A 15,566-nucleotide genomic window follows, 5' to 3' on the forward strand; every position below is an offset into this window, starting at 1 on the left:
TCTTCAATATGTAAATTTACAAAGTACAGGCATTTTTGTCATCTTTTGCCAACGCTATGGATAGGAAATGTTTTCTATGGTGTTGCGGGAAAGGTTTTCCTATGCAGAAATGGAGGGGCTTTTTGTTGCCTTTGGGACGATAGACGCTTTCCCACCCTAAGTGATTTGGGTGGCAGCTTCTTCCACCTGCCTGGGCTGCCCTTTGTGATATTAAGACTTTACTTTCAGGGATCATTTCTATAGTTCTTAACTGAGGAAATGTGTTCGAAAGTGTCTGGTCTTCGCTAACCACGAGGAAGAGTTGAAGTGTTCTCTTCTGAGCGTGAAGCAAGTGGACAGTGTTGCATTTATGCAGCTGCTGTCTGCTATTGATGACCGTTCCTCTCTCCCTTTCAGGAGGGTTGGAGGAAGGGAACACAAACTGAGTGGTTAGCTGCTTATTATTCTGGTGAAAAATAGAGACAGCTCCCCTGTTCTTAGGGTTGCTTGGTGTCTGTGCTGTCGATTATGTGGGTTCTGATTTGTTAGCTGTGCAAATCTCCACATGGACCAAACACCTTGTGTCGCCCCGGTAAACACAATTGGCCGTGGGCCCTTTTGTGCGCTGCCCTGGGGGACCCAAGCGACAAGTTCCGGCTGTTGCATGCTGGCCTACTTCCATTTCACAAAGGTTAAGCCATTCTGATTTGCCACTGTTTTCCATCTGGCGCAATCCTCGTGCTTCTGTGAAAACAACACTGTACTGCCCCTTTGGGGGATTTGAATCTGCCTATTCAGCTGGGTACTTTTCAGGTCCGACTCAAATGCTTGTCTGGCCAATGCGCGCAATACCCTTCCATCACATGCATTACGTTCTCATAAAAGTCACACCGCCATTGTTAACGTTGCCTCCCACTTATGCTTGCTCGAATTCCACTGCAAAGCTTCCCAGATATTGAATAACACTCATTGCCATCATAATATGGCCACTCTGTTTACTGAGGCCAGCCTTGGCTGGGCCATGGGAGCCCCTTGTCTCTGTCATCCACACTGACGAATTTTATTGGCTGCTGGTCTTCAATATGTAAATTTACAAAGTACAGGCATTTTTGTCATCTTTTGCCAACGCTATGGAAAGGAAAGGTTTTCTATGGGGTTGCGGGAAAGGTTTTCCTATGCAGAAATGGAGGGGCTTTTTGTTGCCTTTGGGACGATAGACGCTTTCCCACCCTAAGTGAGATGGGTGGCAGCTTCTTCCACCTGCCTGGGCTGCCCTTTGTGCTATTAAGACTATACTTTCAGGGATCATTTCTATAGTTCTTAACTGAGGAAATGTGTTCGAAAGTGTCTGGTCTTCGCTAACCACGAGGAAGAGTTGAAGTGTTCTCTTCTGAGCGTGAAGCAAGTGGACAGTGTTGCATTTATGCAGCTGCTGTCTGCTATTGATGACCGTTCCTCTCTCCCTTTCAGGAGGGTTGGAGGAAGGGAACACAAACTGAGTGGTTAGCTGCTTATTATTCTGGTGAAAAATAGAGACAGCTCCCCTGTTCTTAGGGTTGCTTGGTGTCTGTGCTGTCGATTATGTGGGTTCTGATTTGTTAGCTGTGCAAATCTCCACATGGACCAAACACCTTGCGTCGCCCCGGTAAACACAATTGGCCGTGGGCCCTTTTGTGCGCTGCCCTGGGGGACCCAAGCGACAAGTTCCGGCTGTTGCATGCTGGCCTACTTCCATTTCACAAAGGTTAAGCCATTCTGATTTGCCACTGTTTTCCATCTGGCGCAATCCTCGTGCTTCTGTGAAAACAACACTGTACTGCCCCTTTGGGGGATTTGAATCTGCCTATTCAGCTGGGTACTTTTCAGGTCCGACTCAAATGCTTGTCTGGCCAATGCGCGCAATACCCTTCCATCACATGCATTACGTTCTCATAAAAGTCACACCGCCATTGTTCACGTTGCCTCCCACTTATGCTTGCTTGAATTCCACTGCAAAGCTTCCCAGATATTGAATAACACTCATTGCCATCGTAATATGGCCACTCTGTTTACTGAGGCCAGCCTTGGCTGGGCCATGGGAGCCCCTTGTCTCTGTCATCCACACTGACGAATTTTATTGGCTGCTGGTCTTCAATATGTAAATTTACAAAGTACAGGCATTTTTGTCATCTTTTGCCAACGCTATGGATAGGAAATGTTTTCTATGGTGTTGCGGGAAAGGTTTTCCTATGCAGAAATGGAGGGGCTTTTTGTTGCCTTTGGGACGATAGACGCTTTCCCACCCTAAGTGAGATGGGTGGCAGCTTCTTCCACCTGCCTGGGCTGCCCTTTGTGCTATTAAGACTATACTTTCAGGGATCATTTCTATAGTTCTTAACTGAGGAAATGTGTTCGAAAGTGTCTGGTCTTCGCTAACCACAGGAAGAGTTGAAGTGTTCTCTTCTGAGCGTGAAGCAAGTGGACAGTGTTGCATTTATGCAGCTGCTGTCTGCTATTGATGACCGTTCCTCTCTCCCTTTCAGGAGGGTTGGAGGAAGGGAACACAAACTGAGTGGTTAGCTGCTTATTATTCTGGTGAAAAATAGAGACAGCTCCCCTGTTCTTAGGGTTGCTTGGTGTCTGTGCTGTCGATTATGTGGGTTCTGATTTGTTAGCTGTGCAAATCTCCACATGGACCAAACACCTTGCGTCGCCCCGGTAAACACAATTGCCGTGGGCCCTTTTGTGCGCTGCCCTGGGGGACCCAAGCGACAAGTTCCGGCTGTTGCATGCTGGCCTACTTCCATTTCACAAAGGTTAAGCCATTCTGATTTGCCACTGTTTTTCAACTGGCGCAATCCTCGTGCTTCTGTGAAAACAACACTGTACTGCCTTTGAATCTGCCTATTCAGCTGGGTACTTTTCAGGTCCGACTCAAATGCTTGTCTGGCCAATGCGCGCAATACCCTTCCATCACATGCATTACGTTCTCATAAAAGTCACACCGCCCTTGTTCACGTTGCCTCCCACTTATGCTTGCTCGAATTCCACTGCAAAGCTTCCCAGATATTGAATAACACTCATTGCCATCGTAATATGGCCACTCTGTTTACTGAGGCCAGCCTTGGCTGGGCCATGGGAGCCCCTTGTCTCTGTCATCCACACTGACGAATTTTATTGGCTGCTGGTCTTCAATATGTAAATTTACAAAGTACAGGCATTTTTGTCATCTTTTGCCAACGCTATGGATAGGAAATGTTTTCTATGGTGTTGCGGGAAAGGTTTTCCTATGCAGAAATGGAGGGGCTTTTTGTTGCCTTTGGGACGATAGACGCTTTCCCACCCTAAGTGAGATGGGTGGCAGCTTCTTCCACCTGCCTGGGCTGCCCTTTGTGCTATTAAGACTATACTTTCAGGGATCATTTCTATAGTTCTTAACTGAGGAAATGTGTTCGAAAGTGTCTGGTCTTCGCTAACCACGAGGAAGAGTTGAAGTGTTCTCTTCTGAGCGTGAAGCAAGTGGACAGTGTTGCATTTATGCAGCTGCTGTCTGCTATTGATGACCGTTCCTCTCTCCCTTTCAGGAGGGTTGGAGGAAGGGAACACAAACTGAGTGGTTAGCTGCTTATTATTCTGGTGAAAAATAGAGACAGCTCCCCTGTTCTTAGGGTTGCTTGGTGTCTGTGCTGTCGATTATGTGGGTTCTGATTTGTTAGCTGTGCAAATCTCCACATGGACCAAACACCTTGCGTCGCCCCGGTAAACACAATTGGCCGTGGGCCCTTTTGTGCGCTGCCCTGGGGGACCCAAGCGACAAGTTCCGGCTGTTGCATGCTGGCCTACTTCCATTTCACAAAGGTTAAGCCATTCTGATTTGCCACTGTTTTCCATCTGGCGCAATCCTCGTGCTTCTGTGAAAACAACACTGTACTGCCCTTTTGGGGGATTTGAATCTGCCTATTCAGCTGGGTACTTTTCAGGTCCGACTCAAATGCTTGTCTGGCCAATGCGCGCAATACCCTTCCATCACATGCATTACGTTCTCATAAAAGTCACACCGCCATTGTTCACGTTGCCTCCCACTTATGCTTGCTCGAATTCCACTGCAAAGCTTCCCAGATATTGAATAACACTCATTGCCATCGTAATATGGCCACTCTGTTTACTGAGGCCAGCCTTGGCTGGGCCATGGGAGCCCCTTGTCTCTGTCATCCACACTGACGAATTTTATTGGCTGCTGGTCTTCAATATGTAAATTTACAAAGTACAGGCATTTTTGTCATCTTTTGCCAACGCTATGGATAGGAAATGTTTTCTATGGTGTTGCGGGAAAGGTTTTCCTATGCAGAAATGGAGGGGCTTTTTGTTGCCTTTGGGACGATAGACGCTTTCCCACCCTAAGTGAGATGGGTGGCAGCTTCTTCCACCTGCCTGGGCTGCCCTTTGTGCTATTAAGACTATACTTTCAGGGATCATTTCTATAGTTCTTAACTGAGGAAATGTGTTCGAAAGTGTCTGGTCTTCGCTAACCACGAGGAAGAGTTGAAGTGTTCTCTTCTGAGCGTGAAGCAAGTGAACAGTGTTGCATTTATGCAGCTGCTGTCTGCTATTGATGACCGTTCCTCTCTCCCTTTCAGGAGGGTTGGAGGAAGGGAACACAAACTGAGTGGTTAGCTGCTTATTATTCTGGTGAAAAATAGAGACAGCTCCCCTGTTCTTAGGGTTGCTTGGTGTCTGTGCTGTCGATTATGTGGGTTCTGATTTGTTAGCTGTGCAAATCTCCACATGGACCAAACACCTTGCGTCGCCCCGGTAAACACAATTGGCCGTGGGCCCTTTTGTGCGCTGCCCTGGGGGACCCAAGCGACAAGTTCCGGCTGTTGCATGCTGGCCTACTTCCATTTCACAAAGGTTAAGCCATTCTGATTTGCCACTGTTTTCCATCTGGCGCAATCCTCGTGCTTCTGTGAAAACAACACTGTACTGCCCCTTTGGGGGATTTGAATCTGCCTATTCAGCTGGGTACTTTTCAGGTCCGACTCAAATGCTTGTCTGGCCAATGCGCGCAATACCCTTCCATCACATGCATTACGTTCTCATAAAAGTCACACCGCCATTGTTCACGTTGCCTCCCACTTATGCTTGCTCGAATTCCACTGCAAAGCTTCCCAGATATTGAATAACACTCATTGCCATCGTAATATGGCCACTCTGTTTACTGAGGCCAGCCTTGGCTGGGCCATGGGAGCCCCTTGTCTCTGTCATCCACACTGACGAATTTTATTGGCTGCTGGTCTTCAATATGTAAATTTACAAAGTACAGGCATTTTTGTCATCTTTTGCCAACGCTATGGATAGGAAATGTTTTCTATGGTGTTGCGGGAAAGGTTTTCCTATGCAGAAATGGAGGGGCTTTTTGTTGCATTTGGGACGATAGACGCTTTCCCACCCTAAGTGAGATGGGTGGCAGCTTCTTCCACCTGCCTGGGCTGCCCTTTGTGCTATTAAGACTATACTTTCAGGGATCATTTCTATAGTTCTTAACTGAGGAAATGTGTTCGAAAGTGTCTGGTCTTCACTAACCACGAGGAAGAGTTGAAGTGTTCTCTTCTGAGCGTGAAGCAAGTGGACAGTGTTGCATTTATGCAGCTGCTGTCTGCTATTGATGACCGTTCCTCTCTCCCTTTCAGGAGGGTTGGAGGAAGGGAACACAAACTGAGTGGTTAGCTGCTTATTATTCTGGTGAAAAATAGAGACAGCTCCCCTGTTCTTAGGGTTGCTTGGTGTCTGTGCTGTCGATTATGTGGGTTCTGATTTGTTAGCTGTGCAAATCTCCACATGGACCAAACACCTTGCGTCGCCCTGGTAAACACAATTGCCGTGGGCCCTTTTGTGCGCTGCCCTGGGGGACCCAAGCGACAAGTTCCGGCTGTTGCATGCTGGCCTACTTCCATTTCACAAAGGTTAAGCCATTCTGATTTGCCACTGTTTTTCATCTGGCGCAATCCTCGTGCTTCTGTGAAAACAACACTGTACTGCCTTTGAATCTGCCTATTCAGCTGGGTACTTTTCAGGTCCGACTCAAATGCTTGTCTGGCCAATGCGCGCAATACCCTTCCATCACATGCATTACGTTCTCATAAAAGTCACACCGCCATTGTTCACGTTGCCTCCCACTTATGCTTGCTCGAATTCCACTGCAAAGCTTCCCAGATATTGAATAACACTCATTGCCATCGTAATATGGCCACTCTGTTTACTGAGGCCAGCCTTGGCTGGGCCATGGGAGCCCCTTGTCTCTGTCATCCACACTGACGAATTTTATTGGCTGCTGGTCTTCAATATGTAAATTTACAAAGTACAGGCATTTTTGTCATCTTTTGCCAACGCTATGGATAGGAAATGTTTTCTATGGTGTTGCGGGAAAGGTTTTCCTATGCAGAAATAGAGGGGCTTTTTGTTGCCTTTGGGACGATAGACGCTTTCACACCCTAAGTGAGATGGGTGGCAGCTTCTTCCACCTGCCTGGGCTGCCCTTTGTGCTATTAAGACTATACTTTCAGGGATCATTTCTATAGTTCTTAACTGAGGAAATGTGTTCGAAAGTGTCTGGTCTTTGCTAACCACGAGGAAGAGTTGAAGTGTTCTCTTCTGAGCGTGAAGCAAGTGGACAGTGTTGCATTTATGCAGCTGCTGTCTGCTATTGATGACCGTTCCTCTCTCCCTTTCAGGAGGGTTGGAGGAAGGGAACACAAACTGAGTGGTTAGCTGCTTATTATTCTGGTGAAAAATAGAGACAGCTCCCCTGTTCTTAGGGTTGCTTGGTGTCTGTGCTGTCGATTATGTGGGTTCTGATTTGTTAGCTGTGCAAATCTCCACATGGACCAAACACCTTGCGTCGCCCCGGTAAACACAATTGGCCGTGGGCCCTTTTGTGCGCTGCCCTGGGGGACCCAAGCGACAAGTTCCGGCTGTTGCATGCTGGCCTACTTCCATTTCACAAAGGTTAAGCCATTCTGATTTGCCACTGTTTTCCATCTGGCGCAATCCTCGTGCTTCTGTGAAAACAACACTGTACTGCCCTTTTGGGGGATTTGAATCTGCCTATTCAGCTGGGTACTTTTCAGGTCCGACTCAAATGCTTGTCTGGCCAATGCGCGCAATACCCTTCCATCACATGCATTACGTTCTCATAAAAGTCACACCGCCATTGTTCACGTTGCCTCCCACTTATGCTTGCTTGAATTCCACTGCAAAGCTTCCCTTTATTGAATAACACTCATTGCCATCGTAATATGGCCACTCTGTTTACTGAGGCCAGCCTTGGCTGGGCCATGGGAGCCCCTTGTCTCTGTCATCCACACTGACGAATTTTATTGGCTGCTGGTCTTCAATATGTAAATTTACAAAGTACAGGCATTTTTGTCATCTTTTGCCAACGCTATGGATAGGAAATGTTTTCTATGGTGTTGCGGGAAAGGTTTTCCTATGCAGAAATGGAGGGGCTTTTTGTTGCCTTTGGGACGATAGACGCTTTCCCACCCTAAGTGAGATGGGTGGCAGCTTCTTCCACCTGCCTGGGCTGCCCTTTGTGCTATTAAGACTATACTTTCAGGGATCATTTCTATAGTTCTTAACTGAGGAAATGTGTTCGAAAGTGTCTGGTCTTCGCTAACCACGAGGAAGAGTTGAAGTGTTCTCTTCTGAGCGTGAAGCAAGTGAACAGTGTTGCATTTATGCAGCTGCTGTCTGCTATTGATGACCGTTCCTCTCTCCCTTTCAGGAGGGTTGGAGGAAGGGAACACAAACTGAGTGGTTAGCTGCTTATTATTCTGGTGAAAAATAGAGACAGCTCCCCTGTTCTTAGGGTTGCTTGGTGTCTGTGCTGTCGATTATGTGGGTTCTGATTTGTTAGCTGTGCAAATCTCCACATGGACCAAACACCTTGCGTCGCCCCGGTAAACACAATTGGCCGTGGGCCCTTTTGTGCGCTGCCCTGGGGGACCCAAGCGACAAGTTCCGGCTGTTGCATGCTGGCCTACTTCCATTTCACAAAGGTTAAGCCATTCTGATTTGCCACTGTTTTCCATCTGGCGCAATCCTCGTGCTTCTGTGAAAACAACACTGTACTGCCCCTTTGGGGGATTTGAATCTGCCTATTCAGCTGGGTACTTTTCAGGTCCGACTCAAATGCTTGTCTGGCCAATGCGCGCAATACCCTTCCATCACATGCATTACGTTCTCATAAAAGTCACACCGCCATTGTTCACGTTGCCTCCCACTTATGCTTGCTCGAATTCCACTGCAAAGCTTCCCAGATATTGAATAACACTCATTGCCATCGTAATATGGCCACTCTGTTTACTGAGGCCAGCCTTGGCTGGGCCATGGGAGCCCCTTGTCTCTGTCATCCACACTGACGAATTTTATTGGCTGCTGGTCTTCAATATGTAAATTTACAAAGTACAGGCATTTTTGTCATCTTTTGCCAACGCTATGGATAGGAAATGTTTTCTATGGTGTTGCGGGAAAGGTTTTCCTATGCAGAAATGGAGGGGCTTTTTGTTGCATTTGGGACGATAGACGCTTTCCCACCCTAAGTGAGATGGGTGGCAGCTTCTTCCACCTGCCTGGGCTGCCCTTTGTGCTATTAAGACTATACTTTCAGGGATCATTTCTATAGTTCTTAACTGAGGAAATGTGTTCGAAAGTGTCTGGTCTTCGCTAACCACGAGGAAGAGTTGAAGTGTTCTCTTCTGAGCGTGAAGCAAGTGGACAGTGTTGCATTTATGCAGCTGCTGTCTGCTATTGATGACCGTTCCTCTCTCCCTTTCAGGAGGGTTGGAGGAAGGGAACACAAACTGAGTGGTTAGCTGCTTATTATTCTGGTGAAAAATAGAGACAGCTCCCCTGTTCTTAGGGTTGCTTGGTGTCTGTGCTGTCGATTATGTGGGTTCTGATTTGTTAGCTGTGCAAATCTCCACATGGACCAAACACCTTGCGTCGCCCCGGTAAACACAATTGCCGTGGGCCCTTTTGTGCGCTGCCCTGGGGGACCCAAGCGACAAGTTCCGGCTGTTGCATGCTGGCCTACTTCCATTTCACAAAGGTTAAGCCATTCTGATTTGCCACTGTTTTTCATCTGGCGCAATCCTCGTGCTTCTGTGAAAACAACACTGTACTGCCTTTGAATCTGCCTATTCAGCTGGGTACTTTTCAGGTCCGACTCAAATGCTTGTCTGGCCAATGCGCGCAATACCCTTCCATCACATGCATTACGTTCTCATAAAAGTCACACCGCCATTGTTCACGTTGCCTCCCACTTATGCTTGCTCGAATTCCACTGCAAAGCTTCCCAGATATTGAATAACACTCATTGCCATCGTAATATGGCCACTCTGTTTACTGAGGCCAGCCTTGGCTGGGCCATGGGAGCCCCTTGTCTCTGTCATCCACACTGACGAATTTTATTGGCTGCTGGTCTTCAATATGTAAATTTACAAAGTACAGGCATTTTTGTCATCTTTTGCCAACGCTATGGATAGGAAATGTTTTCTATGGTGTTGCGGGAAAGGTTTTCCTATGCAGAAATGGAGGGGCTTTTTGTTGCCTTTGGGACGATAGACGCTTTCCCACCCTAAGTGAGATGGGTGGCAGCTTCTTCCACCTGCCTGGGCTGCCCTTTGTGCTATTAAGACTATACTTTCAGGGATCATTTCTATAGTTCTTAACTGAGGAAATGTGTTCGAAAGTGTCTGGTCTTCGCTAACCACGAGGAAGAGTTGAAGTGTTCTCTTCTGAGCGTGAAGCAAGTGGACAGTGTTGCATTTATGCAGCTGCTGTCTGCTATTGATGACCGTTCCTCTCTCCCTTTCAGGAGGGTTGGAGGAAGGGAACACAAACTGAGTGGTTAGCTGCTTATTATTCTGGTGAAAAATAGAGACAGCTCCCCTGTACTTAGGGTTGCTTGGTGTCTGTGCTGTCGATTATGTGGGTTCTGATTTGTTAGCTGTGCAAATCTCCACATGGACCAAACACCTTGCGTCGCCCCGGTAAACACAATTGGCCGTGGGCCCTTTTGTGCGCTGCCCTGGGGGACCCAAGCGACAAGTTCCGGCTGTTGCATGCTGGCCTACTTCCATTTCACAAAGGTTAAGCCATTCTGATTTGCCACTGTTTTCCATCTGGCGCAATCCTCGTGCTTCTGTGAAAACAACACTGTACTGCCTTTGAATCTGCCTATTCAGCTGGGTACTTTTCAGGTCCGACTCAAATGCTTGTCTGGCCAATGCGCGCAATACCCTTCCATCACATGCATTACGTTCTCATAAAAGTCACACCGCCATTGTTCACGTTGCCTCCCACTTATGCTTGCTCGAATTCCACTGCAAAGCTTCCCAGATATTGAATAACACTCATTGCCATCGTAATATGGCCACTCTGTTTACTGAGGCCAGCCTTGGCTGGGCCATGGGAGCCCCTTGTCTCTGTCATCCACACTGACGAATTTTATTGGCTGCTGGTCTTCAATATGTAAATTTACAAAGTACAGGCATTTTTGTCATCTTTTGCCAACGCTATGGATAGGAAATGTTTTCTATGGTGTTGCGGGAAAGGTTTTCCTATGCAGAAATGGAGGGGCTTTTTGTTGCCTTTGGGACGATAGACGCTTTCACACCCTAAGTGAGATGGGTGGCAGCTTCTTCCACCTGCCTGGGCTGCCCTTTGTGCTATTAAGACTATACTTTCAGGGATCATTTCTATAGTTCTTAACTGAGGAAATGTGTTCGAAAGTGTCTGGTCTTCGCTAACCACGAGGAAGAGTTGAAGTGTTCTCTTCTGAGCGTGAAGCAAGTGGACAGTGTTGCATTTATGCAGCTGCTGTCTGCTATTGATGACCGTTCCTCTCTCCCTTTCAGGAGGGTTGGAGGAAGGGAACACAAACTGAGTGGTTAGCTGCTTATTATTCTGGTGAAAAATAGAGACAGCTCCCCTGTTCTTAGGGTTGCTTGGTGTCTGTGCTGTCGATTATGTGGGTTCTGATTTGTTAGCTGTGCAAATCTCCACATGGACCAAACACCTTGCGTCGCCCCGGTAAACACAATTGGCCATGGGCCCTTTTGTGCGCTGCCCTGGGGGACCCAAGCGACAAGTTCCGGCTGTTGCATGCTGGCCTACTTCCATTTCACAAAGGTTAAGCCATTCTGATTTGCCACTGTTTTCCATCTGGCGCAATCCTCGTGCTTCTGTGAAAACAACACTGTACTGCCTTTGAATCTGCCTATTCAGCTGGGTACTTTTCAGGTCCGACTCAAATGCTTGTCTGGCCAATGCGCGCAATACCCTTCCATCACATGCATTACGTTCTCATAAAAGTCACACCGCCATTGTTCACGTTGCCTCCCACTTATGCTTGCTCGAATTCCACTGCAAAGCTTCCCAGATATTGAATAACACTCATTGCCATCGTAATATGGCCACTCTGTTTACTGAGGCCAGCCTTGGCTGGGCCATGGGAGCCCCTTGTCTCTGTCATCCACACTGACGAATTTTATTGGCTGCTGGTCTTCAATATGTAAATTTACAAAGTACAGGCATTTTTGTCATCTTTTGCCAACGCTATGGATAGGAAATGTTTTCTATGGTGTTGCGGGAAAGGTTTTCCTATGCAGAAATGGAGGGGCTTTTTGTTGCCTTTGGGACGATAGACGCTTTCCCACCCTAAGTGAGATGGGTGGCAGCTTCTTCCACCTGCCTGGGCTGCCCTTTGTGCTATTAAGACTATACTTTCAGGGATCATTTCTATAGTTCTTAACTGAGGAAATGTGTTCGAAAGTGTCTGGTCTTCGCTAACCACGAGGAAGAGTTGAAGTGTTCTCTTCTGAGCGTGAAGCAAGTGGACAGTGTTGCATTTATGCAGCTGCTGTCTGCTATTGATGACCGTTCCTCTCTCCCTTTCAGGAGGGTTGGAGGAAGGGAACACAAACTGAGTGGTTAGCTGCTTATTATTCTGGTGAAAAATAGAGACAGCTCCCCTGTTCTTAGGGTTGCTTGGTGTCTGTGCTGTCGATTATGTGGGTTCTGATTTGTTAGCTGTGCAAATCTCCACATGGACCAAACACCTTGCGTCGCCCCGGTAAACACAATTGGCCGTGGGCCCTTTTGTGCGCTGCCCTGGGGGACCCAAGCGACAAGTTCCGGCTGTTGCATGCTGGCCTACTTCCATTTCACAAAGGTTAAGCCATTCTGATTTGCCACTGTTTTCCATCTGGCGCAATCCTCGTGCTTCTGTGAAAACAACACTGTACTGCCCTTTTGGGGGATTTGAATCTGCCTATTCAGCTGGGTACTTTTCAGGTCCGACTCAAATGCTTGTCTGGCCAATGCGCGCAATACCCTTCCATCACATGCATTACGTTCTCATAAAAGTCACACCGCCATTGTTCACGTTGCCTCCCACTTATGCTTGCTCGAATTCCACTGCAAAGCTTCCCAGATATTGAATAACACTCATTGCCATCGTAATATGGCCACTCTGTTTACTGAGGCCAGCCTTGGCTGGGCCATGGGAGCCCCTTGTCTCTGTCATCCACACTGACGAATTTTATTGGCTGCTGGTCTTCAATATGTAAATTTACAAAGTACAGGCATTTTTGTCATCTTTTGCCAACGCTATGGATAGGAAATGTTTTCTATGGTGTTGCGGGAAAGGTTTTCCTATGCAGAAATGGAGGGGCTTTTTGTTGCCTTTGGGACGATAGACGCTTTCCCACCCTAAGTGAGATGGGTGGCAGCTTCTTCCACCTGCCTGGGCTGCCCTTTGTGCTATTAAGACTATACTTTCAGGGATCATTTCTATAGTTCTTAACTGAGGAAATGTGTTCGAAAGTGTCTGGTCTTCGCTAACCACGAGGAAGAGTTGAAGTGTTCTCTTCTGAGCGTGAAGCAAGTGAACAGTGTTGCATTTATGCAGCTGCTGTCTGCTATTGATGACCGTTCCTCTCTCCCTTTCAGGAGGGTTGGAGGAAGGGAACACAAACTGAGTGGTTAGCTGCTTATTATTCTGGTGAAAAATAGAGACAGCTCCCCTGTTCTTAGGGTTGCTTGGTGTCTGTGCTGTCGATTATGTGGGTTCTGATTTGTTAGCTGTGCAAATCTCCACATGGACCAAACACCTTGCGTCGCCCCGGTAAACACAATTGGCCGTGGGCCCTTTTGTGCGCTGCCCTGGGGGACCCAAGCGACAAGTTCCGGCTGTTGCATGCTGGCCTACTTCCATTTCACAAAGGTTAAGCCATTCTGATTTGCCACTGTTTTCCATCTGGCGCAATCCTCGTGCTTCTGTGAAAACAACACTGTACTGCCCCTTTGGGGGATTTGAATCTGCCTATTCAGCTGGGTACTTTTCAGGTCCGACTCAAATGCTTGTCTGGCCAATGCGCGCAATACCCTTCCATCACATGCATTACGTTCTCATAAAAGTCACACCGCCATTGTTCACGTTGCCTCCCACTTATGCTTGCTCGAATTCCACTGCAAAGCTTCCCAGATATTGAATAACACTCATTGCCATCGTAATATGGCCACTCTGTTTACTGAGGCCAGCCTTGGCTGGGCCATGGGAGCCCCTTGTCTCTGTCATCCACACTGACGAATTTTATTGGCTGCTGGTCTTCAATATGTAAATTTACAAAGTACAGGCATTTTTGTCATCTTTTGCCAACGCTATGGATAGGAAATGTTTTCTATGGTGTTGCGGGAAAGGTTTTCCTATGCAGAAATGGAGGGGCTTTTTGTTGCATTTGGGACGATAGACGCTTTCCCACCCTAAGCGAGATGGGTGGCAGCTTCTTCCACCTGCCTGGGCTGCCCTTTGTGCTATTAAGACTATACTTTCAGGGATCATTTCTATAGTTCTTAACTGAGGAAATGTGTTCGAAAGTGTCTGGTCTTCGCTAACCACGAGGAAGAGTTGAAGTGTTCTCTTCTGAGCGTGAAGCAAGTGGACAGTGTTGCATTTATGCAGCTGCTGTCTGCTATTGATGACCGTTCCTCTCTCCCTTTCAGGAGGGTTGGAGGAAGGGAACACAAACTGAGTGGTTAGCTGCTTATTATTCTGGTGAAAAATAGAGACAGCTCCCCTGTTCTTAGGGTTGCTTGGTGTCTGTGCTGTCGATTATGTGGGTTCTGATTTGTTAGCTGTGCAAATCTCCACATGGACCAAACACCTTGCGTCGCCCCGGTAAACACAATTGCCGTGGGCCCTTTTGTGCGCTGCCCTGGGGGACCCAAGCGACAAGTTCCGGCTGTTGCATGCTGGCCTACTTCCATTTCACAAAGGTTAAGCCATTCTGATTTGCCACTGTTTTTCATCTGGCGCAATCCTCGTGCTTCTGTGAAAACAACACTGTACTGCCTTTGAATCTGCCTATTCAGCTGGGTACTTTTCAGGTCCGACTCAAATGCTTGTCTGGCCAATGCGCGCAATACCCTTCCATCACATGCATTACGTTCTCATAAAAGTCACACCGCCATTGTTCACGTTGCCTCCCACTTATGCTTGCTCGAATTCCACTGCAAAGCTTCCCAGATATTGAATAACACTCATTGCCATCGTAATATGGCCACTCTGTTTACTGAGGCCAGCCTTGGCTGGGCCATGGGAGCCCCTTGTCTCTGTCATCCACACTGACGAATTTTATTGGCTGCTGGTCTTCAATATGTAAATTTACAAAGTACAGGCATTTTTGTCATCTTTTGCCAACGCTATGGATAGGAAATGTTTTCTATGGTGTTGCGGGAAAGGTTTTCCTATGCAGAAATGGAGGGGCTTTTTGTTGCCTTTGGGACGATAGACGCTTTCCCACCCTAAGTGAGATGGGTGGCAGCTTCTTCCACCTGCCTGGGCTGCCCTTTGTGCTATTAAGACTATACTTTCAGGGATCATTTCTATAGTGCTTAACTGAGGAAATGTGTTTGAAAGTGTCTGGTCTTCGCTAACCACGAGGAAGAGTTGAAGTGTTCTCTTCTGAGCGTGAAGCAAGTGGACAGTGTTGCATTTATGCAGCTGCTGTCTGCTATTGATGACCGTTCCTCTCTCCCTTTCAGGAGGGTTGGAGGAAGGGAACACAAACTGAGTGGTTAGCTGCTTATTATTCTGGTGAAAAATAGAGACAGCTCCCCTCTTCTTAGGGTTGCTTGGTGTCTGTGCTGTCGATTATGTGGGTTCTGATTTGTTAGCTGTGCAAATCTCCACATGGACCAAACACCTTGTGTCGCCCCGGTAAACACAATTGGCCGTGGGCCCTTTTGTGCGCTGCCCTGGGGGACCCAAGCGACAAGTTCCGGCTGTTGCATGCTGGCCTACTTCCATTTCACAAAAGTTAAGCCATTCTGATTTGCCACTGTTTTCCATCTGGCGCAATCCTCGTGCTTCTGTGAAAACAACACTGTACTGCCCTTTTGGGGGATTTGAATCTGCCTATTCAGCTGGGTACTTTTCAGGTCCGACTCAAATGCTTGTCTGGCCAATGCGCGCAATACCCTTCCATCACATGCATTACGTTCTCATAAAAGTCACACCGCCATTGTTCACGTTGCCTCCCACT

The 15,566-nt window shown here is 47.5% G+C and overlaps 15 non-coding genes across 15 annotated transcripts; all 15 read left to right on the plus strand.

Annotated features, from left to right (window-relative positions):
* The first annotated feature begins 212 nt into the window (after positions 1 to 212).
* Positions 213 to 430, plus strand: LOC138490279 (small nucleolar RNA U3). The gene has a single exon (XR_011275323.1). It is a non-coding gene; the product is annotated as a small nucleolar RNA U3 (small nucleolar RNA).
* Positions 431 to 1,265: 835 nt separating this feature from the next.
* LOC138489868 (small nucleolar RNA U3) lies at positions 1,266 to 1,483 on the plus strand. The gene has a single exon (XR_011274963.1). It is a non-coding gene; the product is annotated as a small nucleolar RNA U3 (small nucleolar RNA).
* An 835-nt stretch (positions 1,484 to 2,318) lies between these two features.
* Positions 2,319 to 2,535, plus strand: LOC138490440 (small nucleolar RNA U3). Its single transcript, XR_011275467.1, has one exon. It is a non-coding gene; the product is annotated as a small nucleolar RNA U3 (small nucleolar RNA).
* An 823-nt stretch (positions 2,536 to 3,358) lies between these two features.
* On the plus strand, positions 3,359 to 3,576 carry LOC138489869 (small nucleolar RNA U3). Its single transcript, XR_011274964.1, has one exon. It is a non-coding gene; the product is annotated as a small nucleolar RNA U3 (small nucleolar RNA).
* Positions 3,577 to 4,411: 835 nt separating this feature from the next.
* On the plus strand, positions 4,412 to 4,629 carry LOC138490708 (small nucleolar RNA U3). The gene has a single exon (XR_011275624.1). It is a non-coding gene; the product is annotated as a small nucleolar RNA U3 (small nucleolar RNA).
* Positions 4,630 to 5,464: 835 nt separating this feature from the next.
* LOC138490787 (small nucleolar RNA U3) lies at positions 5,465 to 5,682 on the plus strand. The gene has a single exon (XR_011275687.1). It is a non-coding gene; the product is annotated as a small nucleolar RNA U3 (small nucleolar RNA).
* An 823-nt stretch (positions 5,683 to 6,505) lies between these two features.
* Positions 6,506 to 6,723, plus strand: LOC138490243 (small nucleolar RNA U3). Its single transcript, XR_011275291.1, has one exon. It is a non-coding gene; the product is annotated as a small nucleolar RNA U3 (small nucleolar RNA).
* An 834-nt stretch (positions 6,724 to 7,557) lies between these two features.
* On the plus strand, positions 7,558 to 7,775 carry LOC138490709 (small nucleolar RNA U3). Its single transcript, XR_011275625.1, has one exon. It is a non-coding gene; the product is annotated as a small nucleolar RNA U3 (small nucleolar RNA).
* An 835-nt stretch (positions 7,776 to 8,610) lies between these two features.
* LOC138489870 (small nucleolar RNA U3) lies at positions 8,611 to 8,828 on the plus strand. Its single transcript, XR_011274965.1, has one exon. It is a non-coding gene; the product is annotated as a small nucleolar RNA U3 (small nucleolar RNA).
* An 823-nt stretch (positions 8,829 to 9,651) lies between these two features.
* Positions 9,652 to 9,869, plus strand: LOC138489871 (small nucleolar RNA U3). The gene has a single exon (XR_011274966.1). It is a non-coding gene; the product is annotated as a small nucleolar RNA U3 (small nucleolar RNA).
* An 824-nt stretch (positions 9,870 to 10,693) lies between these two features.
* Positions 10,694 to 10,911, plus strand: LOC138489872 (small nucleolar RNA U3). Its single transcript, XR_011274967.1, has one exon. It is a non-coding gene; the product is annotated as a small nucleolar RNA U3 (small nucleolar RNA).
* Positions 10,912 to 11,735: 824 nt separating this feature from the next.
* On the plus strand, positions 11,736 to 11,953 carry LOC138489873 (small nucleolar RNA U3). Its single transcript, XR_011274968.1, has one exon. It is a non-coding gene; the product is annotated as a small nucleolar RNA U3 (small nucleolar RNA).
* An 835-nt stretch (positions 11,954 to 12,788) lies between these two features.
* On the plus strand, positions 12,789 to 13,006 carry LOC138490710 (small nucleolar RNA U3). Its single transcript, XR_011275626.1, has one exon. It is a non-coding gene; the product is annotated as a small nucleolar RNA U3 (small nucleolar RNA).
* Positions 13,007 to 13,841: 835 nt separating this feature from the next.
* Positions 13,842 to 14,059, plus strand: LOC138489874 (small nucleolar RNA U3). The gene has a single exon (XR_011274969.1). It is a non-coding gene; the product is annotated as a small nucleolar RNA U3 (small nucleolar RNA).
* Positions 14,060 to 14,882: 823 nt separating this feature from the next.
* LOC138490236 (small nucleolar RNA U3) lies at positions 14,883 to 15,100 on the plus strand. The gene has a single exon (XR_011275285.1). It is a non-coding gene; the product is annotated as a small nucleolar RNA U3 (small nucleolar RNA).
* Positions 15,101 to 15,566: the final 466 nt, after the last annotated feature.

This window comes from Ambystoma mexicanum, chromosome 9 (assembly GCF_040938575.1).
Source record: "Ambystoma mexicanum isolate Mex_15411 chromosome 9, UKY_AmexF1_1, whole genome shotgun sequence".
In the NCBI taxonomy this organism is placed as follows: Eukaryota; Metazoa; Chordata; class Amphibia; order Caudata; family Ambystomatidae; genus Ambystoma; species Ambystoma mexicanum.